Source organism: Rhinatrema bivittatum, chromosome 3, assembly GCF_901001135.1.
Source record: "Rhinatrema bivittatum chromosome 3, aRhiBiv1.1, whole genome shotgun sequence".
Classification (NCBI taxonomy): Eukaryota; Metazoa; Chordata; class Amphibia; order Gymnophiona; family Rhinatrematidae; genus Rhinatrema; species Rhinatrema bivittatum.
Genome location: NC_042617.1, coordinates 516,743,383 through 516,764,939, shown reverse-complemented (window position 1 = coordinate 516,764,939; position 21,557 = coordinate 516,743,383). Strand labels below are relative to the sequence as shown.

The 21,557-nt window shown below is 44.6% G+C and overlaps 1 protein-coding gene across 1 annotated transcript in view; it reads right to left on the bottom strand.

Annotated features, from left to right (window-relative positions):
• LOC115088195 (brain and acute leukemia cytoplasmic protein-like) overlaps positions 1-21,557 on the bottom strand; it is a 91,466-nt gene that overhangs the window by 58,888 nt on the left and 11,021 nt on the right. The window lies entirely within an intron of this gene.

The window sequence follows — 21,557 nt, the reverse complement described above, 5'->3', positions numbered from 1 at the left end:
TCTTATTTCAATGCACAGATTGAGAGTCAGGAAAACACTCTTAATCATATATCTCTTTCATGTTGATAATTTGCCATGACATCTTCTAAAGGCCGCATATAATAATTCATCTGTTATTAGATCATAGCAGTTTTTCTATGGTTTGAGTGGTTTTGTGTGCATTCTTTTAATGTACAATGTAAAGATTCTGATGCTATAAATTATACCTGTCTTACATTTATGTAACTCCTGACTTCCTTCAGTGGGGGTCACCTTCAAAGACTGCAGAGCACTGACCCATTTGGTGCAAGCCCTGGAAAACCAGGTACAGATTTGTGCTCTGGAGAGCAGGATTCCTTGTAAGCCCCAAGGGATTATAAAAAAAAAAAAAAATGCATACACACTTTGTGTTCCAAAACAAGAAACCCCCCCCCCCCCACATTTATTAAAAGTTCAAAATATCAAAGTCCAGATAAATAGAAAGAAATCAGCAAAGTGCAAAACATAAAAATAGGAGAAACAAATTCTAAAACAGTTCACAGTTCTTAAAGTGGTTATTCAGACTCCTCTCATGCAGCTTGAGGCACCAAGCCAGACGAATTTTCCAAGAATTATCACTAAGACTTCTTTCTTCCTAGGTCCCAGTGACAGAGAGGAAAACAGGAAAATTTTATTTATTCCAACACTCATTGACTCTAGACTTCCCCTGATAGAAATGGTGACCCAATGGGTTAGGAGTCCTGATCCTTTGCAGTTGGACTGCTGTCCTTGAAGAGAGAGACTGATCTATCCAGTGGATCAATAAAACCCAACGCTGGACACCACACTGGGGCTGTCTTCACTGAGATTCCAACAAGACATCTTACTCTGAAATCAGACTCTTCAAAGCTCCTCCCAGTGTCTGTGGAAGGACCATACATACCATTCACTTTGCTCATCCCTTTTGGGGGAAAACCTTCCATCACTCACACTACAAGCTAAAACCCCCTAAACCTCCCATTGCTGGAAAGTTCTCAGTATTAAAGAATGCAATGTTGGGCCCCTGCTGATGACGTAGTCTGAAGAAAAAGAGAGGCCCCTGAACTGCTGGTGGAGCCCATTCCACTGGTGGCTGAGGAGAAAAGGAGGCTCTGGAGCCATTGGCAGCCAAAAAGAAGGTCCTGGGGACACCAGTGGAGCCCATCCCACCGGTGGAGGAAGAGGAATACAGGCCTCACGAACTGCTGGTGGCAACAGAAGTGAAAGAGAATGAATGAGTGTGAGAGCATATATAAGTGAGATGGAGAAGGGGGGAGTGTGTGTATGGGTGAGAGAGACCATGTATGAGTTAGAGTGAAAAGGAAAGAGGTATATAAGTAAGAGAGAGAGGGAGAGGGCATGTGCGAGTGAAAGTGTGCATGAGAGGAGAGAACTTTAAAGGGAGTTCACTCATTCTCTGCCCAAGGGAGAGAGAGGTATGTGAGTGAGAGTGAGAAAGAAGAAGACATGTATGTGAGTGAGTGAGAGAGCGGAAGAGAGAGAGCATAGCCCAGTGTTTCCCAACTTTCTCCTGGAGGCACACTTAGCCAATTGGGTTTTCAGGATATCTTTAATAGATATGCATGTGATAGATTTGCATATACTGGATGTCCAATTTATGCAGTTTTCCTCAAACATAGTCCTCACACATAGACAACATCATTGGATGTAGCCTGGCCCAGACCTTTGATCTCAAAGATTCTAGAGCTTTCAAACATGCCCTACTGAGCATGTGCAGTTGTAGTTATCACCATGCCCCCTAGGCAGAGTATTTCAATCAATTTTTTTCCAGTGGAACTGTGTGGTTATTCAGCTTTGCTCTTTCCTCACAGTTTTGTTGTGATTTTTTCTGGAGCTACAGCTGTTTTTCTATTTCTTTTCCTTAGTTTTTATTTTGTAATTTTATTTTATTTTTTCTCTTCCTTTCAACTTTATGCCAACCACATGGTGGGCCTTAGTTGCTGTGCAGCCTGGCAGAGTCTAATTCTATTCATTAACAAATAAAAACTGCATCTGCAGTTAAGTTTCTGTATCCTCTCTTTCTGCTGTCTGTTTTTGTGCCTTTGCCTGGTGCTGACAAGACTGACAGAATGCAGTCCATGAGTGATCCGTGTAGGCCACTGAGCCTGGGGACACACCTGAGTTCCTCATGATCAGGAGTTCCATGTTGTTTCACCGATGGATTGGCATCGATGGAGGCTCGGACAGTGAAGGGATTGAGGACCAACCTGTTCCTGTAGTGGGGAGAGCTCATCTTCCACATATTCTAAGGTACTAGTTTCCACAGGCAGGAGCCCTGGACGATGTAGCCTTCCCTCCTGCTTGCCAGTGATTACAGTGCAGTCTCCTTGTGAAAGAGGGTGAGCAGGAGCCTGGGCAAGCAGCGTTGCTGCTGCACTTTTGGTGCCATGCCTGGTAAAGGTTGCCTATGCACACCCATGCCAGCGCATCAATGGTCCAACTCATTGATGTCAGGACTATGTCAGAGACCAGGACTGACACTGAGCACCAGGTTCACCCTTGATGCCGTCGAGGTACCCGGCGGTGAGGCATCCAGGGTGCACCATGGTCCAGTGCCCTTGAGGCTATCGAGCACTGGGGGTACTAATGAGCCCCTTTGTGGTGTCCAGAAGGGACCCCCAAGGGGCATGAGGTGTGACATTGATGACATAATGCCATTGATGTGCCATGGGCACTGATGCTGTCAGGTGCCCTGAGCCTCCATACAGTGCCAAAGGCACCATCAGTGCTGCTGAGCACTAGAGTTGCTGTTGAAGCTAGCGTCAGCCATAGGCACTGGCATGGACACCATCAAGCCTGCAGCATTGATGCCCTCAGGCACATAGCTAAGTCGAGGGGAACCACTGAGGACCCTGGCCATCATAGGTTCCTTTGGGCACTGATGCAGCGGTCTGTGCCATGGGGCATCCGGTGGCATGTCAGTGACACAGGGCCTCTGACTTCATGGATTGCAGGCATCATCAGTATCGCCAGACCCTTGTTGCCCTCGGCACCAACGCCATTGGTGCCGCTGACCCTTGGACATTTTTGGCCTATATTTATTTATTTATTTATAACTTTTATATACCGATGTTCCTGTATAGGATACATATCGCACCGGTTTACATAGAAACTGAAATGTCGCCGTGGGGCGGATACAATGAACATGAGGTATAATGAACATGAAGAAACAATGAACAAGTGGTACAATAGAAATATACTAAAGTGTAATATAAACATAGGGCTATTCCTGATGAAACTTCCAAATAATCTTAGGGGAACGCCATAATAACGGGAAAAACTGGAGTAGCTGATGGATAACAGGTAGAGCTGACTTAGCTAGCGGGGAAGTTACAGTGGGAGGATTATCCCTCCGAGAAGGTCTGGCTGAAAAGCCATGTTTTCAGCTTCTTTTTAAAAACCAGCGGGCAGGGTTCTTGGCGGAGATCCGGAGGGAGGGAGTTCCAAAGGGGGGGGACCAGCTGTGGTGCTTCCTTAATGAGGTTTTAGCAGGAGGGGTATAAAGAGTGTCTTTGTATGCTCTTCTGATAGGTCTATTTGAGATTTGTGGTCGTAGTTGGAAGGTTAGATTGAGGGGGGCGATATTATGCAGGGCTTTATGGATCATCATGAGGGCTTTGAAGAGAATCCTGAATTTGATTGGTAACCAGTGAAGGTTCTGAAGGATGGGGGTGATATGATCTCTTTTGTTGGCGTTGGTGAGTATCCTGGCAGTCACGTTCTGGACCATTTGTAAGGGTTTAATGGTGTTAGCTGGTAGCCCCAGAAGAAGGGAGTTGCAGTAATCAACTTTAGATAAGATGATTGATTGGAGCACCAAGCGGAAGTCCCGGAGGTGTAAGAATGGTTTTAGTTTTCTAAGTACTTGCAATTTGAAAAAGCATTCCTTGGAGGTGTGTTGACGAATTTCTTCAAGTTAAGCTGGTTGTCGAGCAGAACACCCAGGTCTCTCACATGTGGTGAGTGATTAAATGAAGTTTTGGATAGTTGGGAAGGACTGGGGGAGTTGAGAGGAACGTTGTTGTTGTCCTGAGCAATTAGAAGGATCTCTGTCTTGTTGGTATTGAGGACAAGGTTGAGGCTGGTGAGAAGTCGGTTGATGGCCTAGAGGCATCTATTCCAATGGGACCATGTTTTGTGAAGCGACTCTGTGATAGGGATGAGGATCTGAATGTCGTCAGCATAGAGGTAGTGAGTTAACTTTAGGTCGGTGAGTAGATGGCAGAGCGGGAGGAGGTAGATGTTGAATAGGGTGGGTGAGAGAGATGATCCCTGGGGGACTCCCAGGTTGGATCTGACTGGGTGTGATTCTTTATTGTTGATCCTCACCTTGAAGAACCTGTTTTCAAGGAAGGATTTGAACCAATTGAATGCAAGTCATCGGCGCCTTTGGACGCTGTGTACACCATGGGTGCTGCCTGGCTGTTGATGTCTGCAGGCGCCTGGAGCACCATCAAAGGTGCTGCATACTGTCGAGCATGCCAGGCACCTGTGGCATGGCCAAGTGGCATTGGAGCCCTAGGAGCGTTGTTGTTGGTACCATAGATGCGATCTATTGCTTGTGAGCACTGAGGGAGCTATTGACTCTAGGATTGCTGTTGCTGTTGTGGCCACTGGTGGATACAGTCGGATGCCAGAGGATACCACAGCAGAACACCATGGGTACCGTCAATTAACATGGGCTTCCCTTCTGCTGTTATTTATTTATTTATTTAAAGGTTTTTATCTACCAACATTCATAGATACCATGAAGGTTTACATAGAACAAGGATAATGGGAGAAACAACTTATATTGAACAAGGGTATTTGTAACAAGGAATTAAGAGAATTTCAATAACTAACAATAAAAGCAGTGGGCTGAACATATGAAGAATATTTCAGAAACTGATAAGAGCGCAAAGGGCTGAACAAATGAGGATATTTTATTACAAGACAGTTTTACAAACAGTTATTACAAGAACAATGATAACAGGGTGAAATTACAAAGAAGAAGGGCATATGTAGCAGAGGGCTGAACTTGTGAAAACATGTTATTAAAAGAATAAGTTATTTAGAACAGGGAAATCGTGAAACGGGAAGCATATAGCAGGGGAATAGTTGACAAGAATTTAAGGAGTCAAAGATGTTTCCATAGCTAAATTAAGCACAAAGTGCTGAACATGTGGGCACTTGGTATGGGGGGACAAGGGGGGAGTGTAGACCAAATGATAGGTTGTAGAACAAAGGGATATGTATGAGGAGCGAGGGGGAATTAACACAAGGGGGGGGGCTGAGGGGGAGGATCGGTCTAGTAGGTGGGTATGCAAGAAATAGGTTGCTAAGGGTAGGCTTGTTTGAAGAGCCAAGTTTTGAGTTTTTTCTTAAATTTCTGTATGCATTGTTCTTGTCGGAGATCGGGCGGCATGGTGTTCCAGGTGTAAGGTCCTGCAATGGAAATAGCACTCTCTTTTGTGGAGTTTAGGTGGAATAGCTTAGGTGAGGGAGTGTCTAGGGTGCCTATATAAGAGGATTTGGTAGGTCTTTTAGCAGTGTGAAAATGTATAGAGTCATTTAACCAGTGCATGTTCTGGTTGTAAAGGGTTTTATATAGTATGAAGGGTTTTATGTAGTATGGTGAGCCATTCATGTAGTATAGTGAGCCATTCATGGTGTAGTAGGTTTTATGTAGTATGAAGGGTTTTATGTAGTATGGTGAGCCATTCATGACCCCAATTCAAGGGCTGCAATCAGCCTCTTGCATTGTCAGGTACCATGAGTACCATGAGTACCATGGGGGCAACACCGCCCACCACCAGGGACAGCCATATTCATAATCCTAGTGGCATTGGGGCACCGTCATCACATTGTATATGCTGAGACCATTAGGAGTTAGTTAGTGGAGCATATCATGTGCAGTTGGGTACAGCAGGGGTTGTCTAGTTCTTCAAGCACCTCAGGTGCTGACGGGTGGCATTCTCTCTGTCAGTGCCATGCATAACCATGCCAGAAATAGAGGAGCTGCCATCACCACATAAAGGTATCAGCTTCCTTGTCTGTTTTGCACCTTAGGATGTGATGGGACCCTAGTGAGGAAGGCGCCATCATACACTCTTTGATTGTTTTTTAGCAGTGCACAGCCGCTGACTCTTAACAGGTCCTTTGCAAGTCCATTGCCAAACTGGAGCCTCAATTCTTTTGAATCGGTGCACCTCCTTGAAGACCAGGACCTGCTGGCATTGGGGGATGGCAGCGGCGGTCATTGAACTGTTCTTGCTAGTCCATGGATTACTGTGATGGCCTACCCCATTTGACAGAATGACCACCTGTGGCTGATTTGGTCACTTATAAACATCAACGATCAGCAAGAGTAGCCCACGCTCCCCTGGAGCGTAGGAAGGTTTTTTGGGATTGGGAGGCCCTGATTCCCATTGCTTTCCTGTTCTTTCAGAAAGGAGAGATACAACTGGATTTCCAGAGGTGACCCTTATGGGTTTGCCCTTGGATGCTGGGTTTCCACCCTCACAAGGGGTGGACCTTGTTCTCCATTTCCCAAAAAAGGGATTTCACTACCTCTGACTGGCAGTTGCTTTCTGTTCCCTGGGGGATCCTAGAGGAAGTCTGGCATAATTACTCTTTTCTAGGTCATCCTAAGGTATATCAGGTCTATTTCATGAGGGAGTATTTCCGGATTCGGTCTCTCTGTTGTATCCAGGGTTTCCCCTTCTGGGCAGCTCCCCGGCAAAGATTAGGGGTTTCTTCTGCTCAGGAGTCCACCCTTTTGATACCGGTGAGCACCATGTGCGGTTTTCGAAGATGACTGCTCTTGCTTGTCATTCTCGCATGCAGGACCCTACCTCAGTGAGGAGGGTTCTGGTCCTCTTGCATCCCAATTAAAGGTATGCCTTGCTACCTCTCAAGATATCCATGGATGCATGCGTTATAAGATGAGGGACTCCCACAATGGAGGTGCTACATTTTTGTTGCAGTGGATTGCGAGCTATATTTTCCCTTTTAGGGATGACCCTTCTGGGGGCAGGGTGGTCCTGGTTCACACAACCATTGCTCTACTTACTGGACCACATGATTCCTTGGGGAGACTATAAGTAATCATAGCCTTGGGTATTGATAGCTAAGCCAGGTTGTTGGTCAGTCTGTTCCATCAGGTCGGTAAAGAAATCTTGTTTCTATAGGGGTTTGCACTAGTGGCATACCTGCTTTCTGTCTCTTGGTGGAGAGTTTGCTCTCAGTTTTAGCTGTTCCTATCATGCTGAGAGGTCCACCTTGGTGGGGGGTGGGGGAAATCTCTAATGGAATAAGCAGTGAGTTGTTTGGTTGGGGTTGAGAAGAACATCCTAGCAAGGGGGGGGGGGGGATAGAAAAGCTAGGGCATTCATGGTATATCTTAGTGTATACCTGCAGTAAACAGTACACTAGCTTTTCCCTGTTTTTTCATCAAGTTCTGACCGGTACTGCCTTTAACTTTTCATACTTCACTGGGTTGACCAAAGTACCTCCTGGTTCTCCTGAACTATCCTATGGACAGGATGGATAGGCCTACCCTTGACAGGGAAGAGCATGGGTGAGCTTCAGGCCTAGTTTAACTCCCTACTTAGGGGGTTTTGGGCTAGCAATCCTGTTTCAGGGATTGCCTTTCATCCCCTGACCCTCTTGACATCTGTCCTGGGTGGTCAGATCTGTCTGGTACTTTGGCAGGTAAGACTTGTCATAGACCTGGTTGCTGTTAGCATTTCTTCTTCCAAGTGATGCTTAGAGTTTTTCTGCCTATTGAGCCTATCAGCCAATCACTGGGCATGCTTCTGCAAATGCATTCTGTCCTTCAGATGCTAGTGGACCACATTCTGACTTTTCAGTTGACTAGTGACATGAAAGGAAACTTGCGGTCTTCGTCCAAGGGATCTCTTTTGGTGGGTTCTCTATGCCTTTTCCTGTATCTGGGAAGTTCTGGGACTACTGTCAGAGTTTGTTGATTTGAGACCATGACTATAATATTTTCCGTTAGGCAAAGTATTCTTCTTGCTGGAATTTGCAACACATGCCATGCATCGGGGTTTGTGACTCAGTCTGTTCTATGGTTTTCTTTTCTATAGAACCCAACTCTTTTCCTGCCTAGACCTGTTTTGGGTCAGCTGCCTCACAGGAAATGGGCAGAAAGGTGGTGCTTACAGCCCTGTGGAGTTCCTTGCTTTGTCCTGTTCAGGCAGCCTATAGCTTGGGAATCACTAATGTGTGAGGACTACCATTCTGCTTGTTCTCGGAGAAAGCAGAGTTGCTTACCTATAACAGGTGTTTCTCTGAGAACAGCAGAATCTAAGTCCTCACAAAACCCACCCACCTACCCTGGGAGTTGGTTTCTCCATGTATTAGCTATATCATGGACTGAGGTACTCTGCCTAGGGGGCAGGGTGATAACTACAGATGCACCTGTTCAGTAGGGCATGTTTGAAAGCTCTAGAATCTTTGAGATCAAAGTTCCGGGCCGGGCTCCATCAGATGATGATACCCATGTGTGAGGACTGGAAAGGATTATAGGTGGTGTGCGGCTAATATACCACACCCTCAGACCATCATAGTTAGTTGAGCTGGCAATTAGAGGCCTTAAAATCGGTACTGTAATATGATAACCTATTGCAGAGGTGGCAACTCCAGTCCTCGAGAGCCATAAAAAGGACAGGTTTTCAGGATATTCACAATGAAGATGCATAAGATAGATTTGTATGCACTGCCTCCATTCGGCATTCGGGGTATGAGATAGTAACTGGGATTCACCTGTGACTGAGACAGAATGCAAAGTATTTTTAGTGAAGAAACTGCTTTATGATCCTTTGGGAATGAGCGGTGATTCCCACAGGCCTGGAGACAAAACAAGTCTGACTCCAGCCTTTCTTAAAACATAATCTTTATTCACAGCTTCAGTATATACACAACAGTAGACTGCCTTTACCTTCAGACAGTGTACTCTCTCTACTCACAGTTTGTACTGCTTCGTCTCAGCTCAGTGTTTGGACAGTGATACGTACAGTAACTGCCTTCCCTCAGGAGACCTGGGCCTGGTCTAGTTATCCCCACCTGGATCCCAGCTCTTACTCCCCAGTCTCTAGTTACGCCCTATGAGCCCCACCTGTCCCACCGGATCCCACCCACAGAGCATTTAAGGTGGATTTAAGATGGACCAGGCATCTAACCTGGTCCTGCACAGGTAAATAGGGGAACACTAGGGGCACTGCCTCACAGTCCCCTCCCCAACTGGGAAGTATGATTCTCAGATTACTATTTCAAGCTCCTTTGCCAGGAATAATTTTATTACTGAAGAAGGACAACATAATAAAAAAATAAAAGTTGGCAAATTACAGGCAGCTTGAATAAAAGGACTTTTTATGTATGTGGTATTATCTGTACTGTATTAAAACATGATAGCTGTATACGTTTTGAGGTAGATATTCAGCTGCTGTCCAGCCAAACAAGTTAACTGGATAAACATATCCAGCTAACTTGTCTGGGATCTTTTTTAGAATTCAGCTGCCTTTGCAGACTCCTTGGCTTTGGACATCACTGCGCGGCAGGGAGCTGCCATTTCACGCTCTGATGTGATGGTACTAGACCCAGCGAAGAGATTCATAGGATGTGCAGTTCTATGTGCTTCCCAGATTGATAAATAAGATAATTGGCATTCCCTGGTTTGTTATTCATCAGCATTGACTGGGTCTCTCTGCAGTTAGCGAACTGGGGTCCTACCTGCCTCTAGCAATGTTTAACTGCTGTTCGTCCTCCTGCCTTGTGCTTGGTCTGTGCGTGCCTCTCAATGCCTTGGTTGCCACCACATAGACTGCTCCAATGTTTTCTGCCTTAAAAATGCTGATGTGCTACTCGCTCATAGAATTTATGATTGTCCAATTGAACTTCAGCTGGGGAAAATGCCCCCCCCCCCCCCCCGGGGAGAGTATACCCACTATTCAAACCAGAGACCACGGCCATGTTGCAGTACATTCAGGATAATCAGGCTAAAGGTTTCATCCGACCATCATTGTCCCCCACTGGCACTGGATTCTTCCTGGGAAAATAGAAAAGGTCTCTTCAACCGTGTATTTACTATCGGGTCCTAAACAAGATTACCAAAAAGAACCGGTACCCCTTATCACTGATCTCTGAATTGTTCAATAGGCTGAGAGGAGCCCAAGTCTTTACTAAATTAGACCTGCGAGGTGCATACAATTTGATTCGCATCAAAAAGGAGATGGTCATTACGAATATTTGGCCTTTGTAATGCACCTGCGGTCTTCCAGATGATGGCACCATAAATGACATTTTTCGAGATCTGCTCCATTCTCAAGCCGTAATTTATTTAGATAAAATCCTCATCTACTCAAAGACCTTGGAACAGCACCACTCTCATGTTAGGCAAGTACTACAATGCCTTAGTCACAATCATAAGAACATAAGAAATTGCCATGCTGGGTCAGACCAAGGATCCATCAAGCCCAGCATCCTGTTTCGAACAGAGGCCAAACCAGGCCATAAGAACCTGGCAATTACCCAACATTAAGAAGATACCATGCAACTGAATAGCAGTGGCTATTCACTAAGTAAACTTGATTAATAGCCGTTAATGGACTTCTCCTCCAAGAACTTATCCAAACCTTTTTTGAACCTAGCTACACGAACTGCACTAACCACATCCTCTGGCAACAAATTCCAGAGCTTTATTGTGCATTGAGTGAAAAAGAAATTTCTCCGATTAGTCTTAAATGTGCTACTTGCTAACTTCACGTTATGCCCCCTAGTCCTTCTATTATTCGAAAGTGTAAATAACCGAGTCACATCTACTTGTTCAAGACCTCTCATGATCTTAAAGACCTCTATCATATTCCCCCTCAGCCGTCTCTTCTCCAAGCTGAACAGCCCTAACCTCTTCAGCCTTTCCTCATAGGGGAGCTGTTCCATCCCCTTTATCATTTTGGTTGCCCTTCTCTGTATCTTCTCCATCGCAACTATATCTTTTTTGAGATGCGGCGACCAGAATTGTACACAGTATTCAAGGTGCGGTCTCACCAAGGAGCGATATAGAGGCATTATGACATTTTCCGTTCTATTAATCATTCCCTTCCTAAGAATTCCTAACATTCTGTTTGCTTTTTTGACTGCTGCAGCTCACTGAGCCAATGATTTTAAAGTATTTTCCACTATGATGCCTAGATCTTTTTCCTGGGTGGTAGCTCCTAATATGGAACCTAACATCGTGTAACTACAGCTAGGGTTATTTTTCCCTATATGCAACACCTTGCACTTCTCCACATTAAAATTCATCTGCCATTTGGATGCCCAATCTTCCAGTCTTGCAAGGTCCTCCTGTAATGTATCACAGTCTGCTTGTGATTTAATTACTCTGAATAATTTTGTATCATCCGCAAATTTGATAACTTCACTCGTCGTATTCCTTTCCAGATCATTTATATATATATTGAAAAGCACCGGTCCAAGTACAGATCCCTGAGGCACTCCACTGTTTACCCTTTTCCACTGAGAAAATTGACCATTTAATCCTACTCTCTGTTTCCTATCTTTTAACCAGTTTGTAATCCACGAAAGGACATCGCCTCCTATCCCATGACTTTTTAGTTTTCGTAGAAGCCTCTCATGAGGGACTTTGTCAAATGCCTTCTGAAAATCCAAATACACTACATCTACCAGTTCACCTTTATCCACATGTTTATTAACCCTTTCAAAAAAATGAAGCAGATTTGTTAGGCAAGACTTCCCTTGGTAAATCCATGTTGACTGTGTTCCATTAAACCATGTCTTTCTATATGCTCTACGATTTTGATCTTGAGAATAGTTTCCACTATTTTTCCTGGCACTGAAGTCAGGCTCACTGGTCTATAGTTACCCGGATCGCCCCTAGAGCCTTTTTCTAAATATTGGGGTTACATTGGCCACCCTCCAGTCTTCAGGTACAATGGATGATTTTAATGATAAGTTACAAATTTTAACTAATAGATCAGAAATTTCATTTCTGAGTTCCTTCAGTACCCTATGATGCATACCATCCAGTCCAGGTGATTTGCTACTCTTTAGTTTGTCAATCTGGCCTACTACATCTTCCAGGTTCACAGTGATTTCGTTCAGTTCGTCTGACTCATCACCCCTGAAAACCATCTCCAGAACTGGTATCTCCCCAACATCCTCATTAGTAAACACGGAAGCAAAGAATTCATTTAGTCTTTCTGCAATGGCCTTATCTTCCTTATAAGCCCCTTTAACCCCTTGGTCATCTTATGGTCCAATCGACTCCCTCACAGGTTTCTTGGTTTGGATATATTTTTAAAAAGGTTTTATTATGAGTTTTTGCCTCTATGGCCAACTTCATTTCAAATTCTCTCTTCGCCTGTCTTATCAATGTTTTACACTTAACTTGACAATGCTTATGTTTTATCTTATTTTCTTCAGATAGATCCATCTTCCAATTTATTTTTTTTTTGTATTTAAGATTTTTATTGAACCAACAAGCATGTACATTCCAAACTGCGTATGCAATTGTAAACTGATTATGCACTTGTAAATTGAATAAACAAAGGGAACAGCCTTGACCTGATAGTGTAAACAGTAACACAATACGACATAGTCCATACTGGTATTCCCCTCCCACAGTCTATGCATGGTTCATTTGACTGTTATACCCAGCCCCCCCCCCCCCCCCCCCCCTTTGCTTCACATGTACACAAAGACAATGATAAAGGAGATAAAACAAATGAGGCATATGCCAGGGGAAGTCAAGAAACCAGTTCAAGATGCCCTGGACATACAGAACTAGATTTGGGCCATTCCGGGGTCAAAACAAGATTCAGATCACAGTTGCCCCTGACACCTTGGCAAGCCATTTTTGATAGGGAAGCCAAGTGCGCGCAAAGTGGGACACTCTTTTATGTTTATAAGCGGTGATATGGGATAATCTATAGATCCTCCGCACTTTACTTTGAATGTCCTCTATTGTAGGGAGGGTGGGGGATTTCCACAAGCGCGCTATCTCACAACGGCTGGCTGTGAAGACATAATGGACTAACTGATTAGAGGGCTGCGACATTCCTGGAATCGCCCGGCCTAACAGCCCGTGTGCAGGTGTGAAAACAGGCATTCCAGGAAAAATTGCACAGAGCCATTTATGTACCATCCCCCAAACAACCTGAACATGGGAGCAGGCCCACCACATGTGGAAAAATGTGCCCTCCTCTGTACAGCCTCGCCAACATGTATCTGGATAAAGAGGCGTATATTTATGCAATTGTGAAGGACACCTATACCAACGATATAACAGCTTATAGGAGTTTTCAATAAGAGAAGCCGCAATATATCCCCTACCTAGATTCTGAAATATCGATTTCCAAATTTGAGGGGACCAGCTGACCTGTAGGTCCTGCTCCCAAGCCTTTTGAAAGGGGAAAATAGTGGTATCCTGTAACACTAACATACGGTACAACCGGGACAAAATTCTAGTACAGCCATGCGTCCTTTCACACAGCTTTTCAAAATCTGACTCACCCTGAACCAAATGGGTAGCAAGCAGGTTAGTCCTAGCAAAGTGCACTAATTGAACATAGGAGTACCTGGCCGACTCCGGTAAGTCATAAGGGGGTTTTTTTTGGCAAAAATAGCCTCTTTCACCTCACCTTTTAACCATGATGGTAATCATTTTGCCTTCCTTCCACCTTTCTTAATGCGTGGAATACGTATGGACTGCGCCTCTAGGATTGTATTTTTAAACAATGTCCAAGCCTGTTGAACACTTTTAACCTTTGCAGCTGCACCTTTCAGTTTTTTTCTATTTTCCTCATTTTATCAAAGTTTCCCTTTTGAAAGTTTAGTGTTAGAGCTGCAGATTTACTTATTGTCCCCCTTCCAGTTATTAGTTTAAATTTGATCATGTTATGATCACTGTTGCCAAGTGGCCCCACCACTGTTACCTCTCTCACCAAATCCTGCATTCCGCTAAGGATTAAATCTAAAATAGCTCCCTCTCTTGTTGGTTCCTGAACCAATTGCTCCATGAAGCAATCATTTATTACATCCAGGAACTTTATGTCTCTAGCAAGTCCTGATGTTACATTTACCCAGTTAATATTGGGGTAATTGAAATCTCCCATTATTATTGCACTGCCAAATTGGTTTGCTTCCCTGATTTCTCTTAGCATTTCATCATCTTCTGACCATTTTGTCCAGGTGGACGGTAGTATACTCCTATCACTATACTCTTACCCAACACACATGGGATTTCAACCCATTTAGATTCTTCTGAGCATTTAATCTTTTGTATGATCTTTATTCTGTTGGACTCTATACCCTCCCAGACATAAAGTGCCACACCCCCACCAAGTTGATCCTCCCTATCATTGCGATATAATTTGTACCCTGATATAGCACTGTCCCATTGGTTATCCTCCTTCCACCAAGTCTCTGTGATGCCAATTAAGTCAATCTCATCATTTGCTGTTATACACTCTGACTCTCCCATCTTACTTCTTAGACTTCTGGCATTGGCATATGGACATTTCAAAGTGTGTTTTTTGTTTGTTTTAACAACCTGCTTTTCAGTTGTTTGGGATAATTCGGAAATCATTAGCTTTGGTGATTTTTTACATATAGGCATATGGACTATGTTTGCTTTTAATGGAACCTCTCTGTTGGGATGCCCTAACTCTCCTGTTTCATTAGTATCCTTCAAGGATACATTTCTCCGAACCATGCACTGCTGAGTGACTGTTGGCTTTCCCCCTTGTTCTAGTTTAAAAGCTGCTCTATCTCATTTTTGAAAGTTAGTGCCAGCAGCTTGGTTCCACTCTGCTTAAGGTGGAGCCCATCCTTTCGGAAAAGTCTCCCCTTTCCCCCAAAGTTTCCCCAGTTCCTTACAAAGCTGAATCCCTCTTCCCTGCACCATCGTCTCATCCACGCATTGAAACTCTGGAGCTCTACCTGCCTCTGGGGACCTGCACGTGAAACAGGAAGCATTTCAGAGAATGCCACCCTGGAGGTTCTGGATTTCAGCTTCCTACCTAAAATCCTAAATTTGGTTTCCAGAACCTCTCTTCCACATTTTCCTATGTCGTTAGTGCCCACATGTACCATGACAGCCGGCTCCTCCCCAGCACTGTCTATAATCCTATCTAGGTGCCACGTGAGGTCTGCCACCTTCGCACCAGGCAGGCAAGTTACCAGGCAGTCCTCACGTCCACCAGTCACCCTGCTATCTACATTTCTAATAATCGAATGAACCAGCTCTGTGCTAAACTGGAAAACTGCTTGTTTGAGCAAAAGGAACTTCCTTTCTGGGGTACATTATCTTTTCTACAGGCTTCCATATGGATGCAGAAAAGTTAGCTGCCATTTTTCACTGGCTCCACCCGATGGAGCTTAAGGCTCTCCAGCACTTCTTAGAGTTTTTGAACTACTACCAACAGTTTGTCCGAGACTACTCTTCCCTGGCGACACCTCTCACTGTCCTTACCAAGAAGAGAGCAGATCCTCGGGTTTGGACTGAGGAAGCCATTCAAGCCTTTGACTGTCTGAAACAGGAACTTACCCATGATCCATGCCTTCGCCATCCTGACCCCCACCCGACTATTTATCGTAGAGGTCAACACCTCCATGCTGTTCTGCTTTAACATGACCCTCATGGTGCTGTTGTTACCTGTGCCATTTTCTCAAGGAATTCTCCCCGGTGGAGAGGAACTACACCATCAGTGTCCTGGAACTCTTAGCAGTTAAATTGGTTCTCATAGAATGGTGCCATTTGTTTGAAGGCGCCCAATTCCTGGTAATGATTTACACTGACCAAAAAAATCTTAAATATTTGGCTCAAGCCTTGTGGTTGAATGCTCACCAAGCCCGCTCTTCCCTATTTTTTAATCAATTTGATTTTGAGTTATGGCTTCACCCAGTAGAAAAGAATCTATGCGCTGATGCCCTATCCCTTCTTTCCAAGATGACAGTCTTCCAGAACCCTTGAGCTTTATTATTGATCCTGCAGAGATCTGCCTGGCAACTGCCTTGACTGTACCTCCAGGGAAAATGGTGGTACAACATTGAGATCTCAGCTGAGGCCCAGGCCCACTGCTGGGTCCTCGACTGAGACCCCCAAAATTGAAAATTTAGCTACTCCATCAGGGATCTAGTATCACAGTCCAGGGCCAGGCTTGATGCTGGGACCCAACCTGGAGGCTGAGTTCTAACACATGGGACTTGGCCTAGGCTGTTGCCTGGGTCGAGGTCCAATGCTGGGGTCTGGCTTGGGCCCAGGCCCAACACCAGGATTCGATGCCTGGGCCACAGCCCAATGCTGTGGCCCAATCCTGAGACCATGTTCCAATGCTGGGCCTCAGCACAGACCCAGGCTTGTTTCTAGGACCCAACCCAGAGGCCGGGTCATGATGCTTGGGCCTCACCTACGCTGGGGCCAGGACCCAGGATCGATGCTGCAGCCTGGTCTGGGGAACAGTTCCCAATGCTGAGGACTCAGTCAAAACCCAGGCTCGAGGCTGGGTCCTGACCCCAGTGCCTTGGCTTAGATTAGGCCCAGGCCTGGTGCCTAGGCCTCAGAAGTTTTCTGTTTTCTTTCTTCTTTCTTCTTCAATGACCTGACCCCATCCACTTGTGAGGCACACGAGTTAATTAACTCTGGCACTTCCTTCCCTGCAGAGGGTTCCATTTTGACAGCAGCATATTAGGCTGTACATTAGGCTGCTTTAATTCAGAATGGCGCTCTCCACTGGGGAGGATGCACAGCAGTTAATTAACTTTGATGCTTCCCAAGCAGATGGCATCATATCCTTGAAGAAGAAAGAAGACAGAAGACCTCCAAAGAAGACAGGAGTCCTCCAAGGCCTGGGTGCTGGGCCTAGGCCTGACCCTGGGCTGAGGCTCCGGGATTGGGAGCCAGTCTCCAGGCCGTGCACCAGGCTTTGATCTGGGTCCGAGCCAAGGACCCAGCATTGGGACCTGGTCTCCAGACCGGGCTGCAACATTGGGCCTGGGTATGGGCTCCTGCCTAGGCTAAGGCCCAGGTATCAGGGCCCGGCCTCCTGAACAGGTCCCATTGTCGAGCCTGGGTCCAGGCTGAGGCCCTGGCATCAGGAACTGGTTTCCAGACCAGGCCACAGCATCGGGCCTGGGCCTGGGCCCTGGCTTTGGCTGAGGCCCAGGCATCGGGTCCAGGCCTCGATGCCTGGGCCTTGCTTAGGGCCTAGGCTGAAGTCTCGGCAACCTACTGTAGCCTAGGCCAATGCAAGGCCGAGGCTTCTGTCTGAGCCTAGGTGTCAGGACCAGGTCTCGAAGCTTGGTCCCAAAATCTAAGCCCAGGCTGATGCCTCGGCCTTGCATTGGCCCTGGCTGCTAAAGGTCGCTGTTATTTTGGCTTCTGTCATATGCAATGCCCGGGTTTGGCCTGAGCCTAGGCTTCTGCATCAGATCCCCCATATACCTGGTAAGTGGGGGCTGAGGAAGATCCTGCCCACAGCATTTGTTTTGGTGGGATGGATGGATTGGAGCATGGGAGGCCTTGGGTGGCCCTTCTTTTTTTTAATATTTATTTAGTTTTATTTTTATATTGGTTTTTTTTGTTCTAACTAGCATTTTTATGGCATACAACAGTAGTAGCAAAAGAAAGATCTTCTCTGTTTCATACAAATAAAACACAAATTAAGACAACGAGCCATGAATCATTAAAGCCTTCAGAGTAGGAGCTTCCTCCAAAGTACGTATTAATTAATAAGGAATATATGTGTGTTAAGTCCCAGGGCACACAATCCAATTTATTTCTTCAGGGATCCTGCAATTAGCTGACTTGTCCCCATCTTAACTCTTAATCCCTGGGGGGGGGGAAATTCTTTTTATGGGGGAAGCTCTCACTTATGGCCCAGATGATGAATAAAAACCCCAGTGTGCTTTGTTCCCTTTAGATTGTGTCTGTTAGTGCTTCCTGTGAGGTGATAGACTGTAAGAATTAGAAAGGACCAGGAATGGGTCTAAAATAATAGTTTACTGATTCGTAAAGTTAAATAAAGTCCATTTGTCAAAAAATGAGTGTATATCTGACTAGTCGCACAGAATTTTCTTATGGGTAGATTGGTGCCTTTGTTACAGATATCTGGGTAGAGCCTATGGTGATTTCAATTGTGCATACTCTCCCATTGGAAGGGGTCCCCCTGGCATTACAAAAAGCCTACTTTTAGACATCTTCTTCCCTGTGGACACCCAGCCTTCTTGTTTCCTTGATGTGCAGAGATCCAGATGAGGTCTCCTTCTCTGGTTCTTTCCTCCTTTGGTTCAGTTGTTCCTTTAACCTTAACTGTTACTTCAGGGATTTCTCATGTGGTAAAATCAAGGGATCGGGCTAGTTCTCAGCACTGAAATCCCAGTGGGGATGGGGGATCCAAAACTCTCCCCACTTAAATCAAAGTTCAAATATGCTTTAAAGTTTAACTGGATACTTCTTCCTAAACTGGAGTTCATGCTGTCACAGGTGCTTACCACATTCAGGGTATGAATGGGCTCACTGATCTTCAGCTCCTGTCCTTTGAGTATGACCAGTGAGGATGACTTTCCCCAAAGAAGCAAGGTGAACACAGTTCCTTCCAAAAATAGAACTCTTCTAGCCTTCCAAATCTCCCGCAGTAGGCTCCATCACTGGTGCTTGCCTACCTAGGGTTTAGAGTAGGCTCACAGGTCTTTGATCCTCTAGTGAGAACCTTTTGGCCCCTAAAGGGTATCAGACTGAACAATCTATTTCTCTGTAACTTAAAGTAAGAAGGACCCTCTGGCAGGGAGTACACAATGAGGTATCCCCTCTGAAAGAAAACTCTTTAGGGTGAGGCCAGGAGGCCCCATCAGAGTGAGGAAAAAAAAAAACATCCTTAGTTTCTGACTGCTTGCTCTAACTGAACCCCCAGTGTATTAACATGGCTTGGCTAATAGCAGTGAGTCATCCAATCCAGAACCCCCTAATGGGAGGGACTGAAGGGTATGGATAGCTCTTAAGGAAAAGGTATTAAGGACAAGGATAGTGGCATATAGTGGCCAGACTGGGAGGGTCTACCATAGGTTCAGCATCAAGCCAGGTAAGAAACTAGACCCTCCCAAATACGCAAAATACGGACCCCAAACAGTATTATATTTAGCATTTTCATTTATAAGGTCTTACCTTAACTTTTCAATGTCAGCTACAACACTTATCTGGAAATGCCAGTATTCAGTGCTCAGGCTGATTTTTCAAAAAATTGCTATTGTAAACCTAACAGTTAAAAGAAGGTGCCCAGCCAAAATCCAACATTTAGCTGGCACTAAGGACCTGTTCCATCTGCCTAGTAACCCCAACTCATGGATCACATGAACTGTTCATTAAGGTTATCAACCATTTCTTGGATGATTTGTGTCCAAAAATGACTAACGTCCAGGCAATACCACCACATATGAATATATGTGCCAGTTTGACCACAGCCTCTCCAGCATTGAACACCAGCATCCGGAAAGCATTTTGAATAAAATATAGACGAGCGATAGGTTCTTTTTAACAGCTTAATCACTATCTCTACTCTTCTAACACGACAGAGATGTGATGATCAGAATTCCAAACAATTTTCCAAGCCCTGTGATCTAACTCAGTACCCAAGTCATTATTCTAAGCATCAATAATAGATTGCGGTATTTCTTTACTATATTTGCTTAGAAGAATACCATAGCATATGAGAGCAATAAGTTTACTATATGCATCAGGATCGCTCAAAAAGATTTCTGAACCACCCAACTGATGAACTGGCTTGGCGAGGTCAAACCTGTCCCCTAAGATCTGCCTTAATTGTAAATAAAAGGCATGGGAAATCAGGGAGAGGTCAAATTCTTCACATAATTGAAAAGTAAGGAACCCATCATCGTCCCAAGGTTGGGCTATATACACAAGGCCCTTATCTCTCCAATCTCTGAAGCTCAATGAAAACATACAGCCCAAAAGAATTGGATGTTCATATATGGGGGTAATAGTCCCCAACCATCCCAAAAATTTTACAACCTGTCTCCAGATTTGCACTGATGAGCTAACAAATGGCTGTTCCTACAAATCCTTCTGTAATTGGGACAGTCTTGAGGCAGAAAAGGAAGAACCGCCAAATCAATTGCCTCTGCTTGGAGTTTTTCCAGCTGAAGCCATGATTAATCTCGAGAGGCTGACCAAGCTTACAAAACAATAAGTCTGGCTGCCCAATAATATATACGAAGATTAGATAGGGCCATACTTCCCTTTGTCTTGGGTAACCACAATCGATTCAACCTTATATGAACTTGTTGACTCTGCCATATAAACTTAGATATGCATTTATTTAATTCGTCAAACACATTGGCAGGAATCAAGCAGGATATATGTTGAAAAAGAAATAATAGCTTTGGCAACAGGTTCATTTTAAGTAGGTTAATTCTACCCATCCAAGAAATTGTTAGATGTTCCCAGGCCTGTACATTTTGTTTTATCTGAGTTAGTAAGGGGATATAGTTATATGCATAAAGATCCTTAAGCTTTCTAGAAACAAAAATTCTAAATACTTAGAACTGTTAGCAACCACTTTGGAGTCTGAAAAACATTCTGGGACTCCCATCCTTGGATCTAATAAGAACAGTTTAGATTTGTCAAAATTAACTTTGTATCCAGCCAAGGTTCCATATGTTGAAAGGAGGGCAAGATATGCTGGTCCAGATGTTTGAGAGGCAATCACACCATCATCAGCATATAGAGATATTTTATGAACTCACCCCCCAAGCTGATTGACCTGAATATCGGGATGCTGCCTAATGGCTACTGCAAGGGGTTCTATAGCCAAATCAAAAAGTAGAGGTGAAAAAGGGCAACCTTGTCTGATGCTGCGAGCTATGTTAAAAAAGGAAGAGAGAGACCCATTTGTATATAAATGAGCCCTTATCCTCTAATACATAGCCCTAATGCAGGCAATAAAGTGAGCAGGTAACCCTACCTGCTCCAAAACAGCAAATGAAAAAGGCCACTTTAGGCAATCGAATGCCTTTTCTGTATTCAGTGATACTACCAATCCTGATATTCCCTTTAGTTTAGTCAAATGCAACAGATTAAATAGTCTCCTGGTATTGGAAGCCAAGATTCTCCCTTTCACGAACTCTGTTTGATCAGGATGTACCAATTGTGGAAGTAAGTTCTGTAACCTGAGTTGCAACACTTTGGCCATTATTTTAATATCAGAGCTGAGGAGCGATATGGGTCAATACGACCCACATTTCCAATTCATCTTTTCCTTTCTTGTGGATAAGTGTTATGGTGGCATCAGCCATGGTACCCAATGAATGCCCTTCCTCTCCTGCCACATTAAAAACCGTCAAGAAATAAAGGGAAACCTGGAACAAATATTAAAAAAAAAATTCAATGGAAAATCTATCTGGGCCTGGACACTTTCCACCTAGCAGGGCCTTCACTGCAGCCTTTAATTTCTAAAAGCTAGATAGGCACAGCCAGCATATCCCTTTGGGTGTTGGCAAGAGAAGGC